We start from the raw sequence: 1,385 nt of genomic DNA, 5'->3' as shown, positions 1-1,385 counted from the left end.
GATGCACCACATAACTGCCTCTTGCTTCATGTACAGGTTCCACAGGAGCACAATGAAGTGTTCTGGGATTCCCATTCTTCTCAAGACTATCCTTTGTTTATTCTGGTCTACACAGTTGAAGGCCTTGGCATAGTTAATAAAACACAAGCAAACATCTTTCTGGTATTCGCTGCTTTGAGCCAAGATCCATCTGATGTCAGCAGTGATAGTTCTTGTTCCCATCCTCTTCTGACTCTAGCCTGAACCACTGGCAGCCATTGTTGGGTGATCTTCAGCAAAATTTTACTTGCATGTGATATTGATGATATAAACACAGGTAAACAGATGTTTGTTCATGTTTTGCTCTTTATTTCTTTAGGGTATATACCGAGTAGAAAGATTGCAGGATCTTTGTATTTGCATTTGTTTAAGAAAGCATATTGAGTTCCATAGTGATTATACAATTCTATAACCCACCAGCAATGTATGACCCACAGTGACCTTATAGGATAGGTAGAACTGTCTCTGTAGGTTTCTGAGATTAACTTTTAAAAAAAAATCATTTTATTGGGGGAGATTAACTTTTTATAGGAGTCAAAAGCCTCATCTTTCCCTGGGGAGCAGCTAGTGGTTTCGAACTGCTGACCCTGGTGGTATGCACACATATGTGTATGGTGCAAGTAGTTGCACTTGACTACTAACCTAAAGGTTGGTCATCCCAAGGGTACTCAGAAGATAGTCCCTGCAATCTACAAAGTCACTCACTACCTTACAAACTCTATGGGCCCATTTCCCCTGCCGGCATGAGATTACCATGTGTCAGAATTAACTCCATGTCATCTAATAGAACCACCACCAACACACATATCTATCCAGTTTGCTTGCATATCTTATCTTGGTGCTCACTCATGTAGAAAAGTTTGTTTTGGGTCGATGCCTGAAAAAGTCATTATGATATTAAACTTGACTTGCCTTTAATTGTTTTTCTAAGTGATTCTACTGATTTAGACTCTCATCAATAGTAACTCACATTGATTCAGATCTTCTCCTGTCAATATGATTGGACGTCTTAATGTTTGCCAATCTCAAATGAAAACCTTAAAAACAAAATAACATCTGGCAAAGTTGATGAGTTTGTTTCCAAGTCATGCAAAGTCAGATCATGAAGAATTTATTGTACACATTGCAATCTCAAAAACCAAAGTAACTGCTATTGAGCCATTTCCCCAACTCCTAGGGACCCAAATAGGACAGATTAGAACTGCTCCTGTGGCTTTATAAGACTGCAACTCGTTATGAGAGTTGAAAGCCTCACCTTTCTTCTGTGAAGCAACTGGTGGTTTTAAACTGCTGACCTTGAAGTTAACCACCCAATGAGTAACCCACTACATCACCAACTCTCCTGC

This window comes from Echinops telfairi, unplaced genomic scaffold (assembly GCF_000313985.2).
Source record: "Echinops telfairi isolate 266 unplaced genomic scaffold, ASM31398v2 ScPeMD7_2;HRSCAF=8, whole genome shotgun sequence".
NCBI lineage: Eukaryota > Metazoa > Chordata > Mammalia > Afrosoricida > Tenrecidae > Echinops > Echinops telfairi.
The sequence above is the reverse complement of the archived record's forward strand: the minus strand, read 5'-3'. Positions refer to the sequence as shown.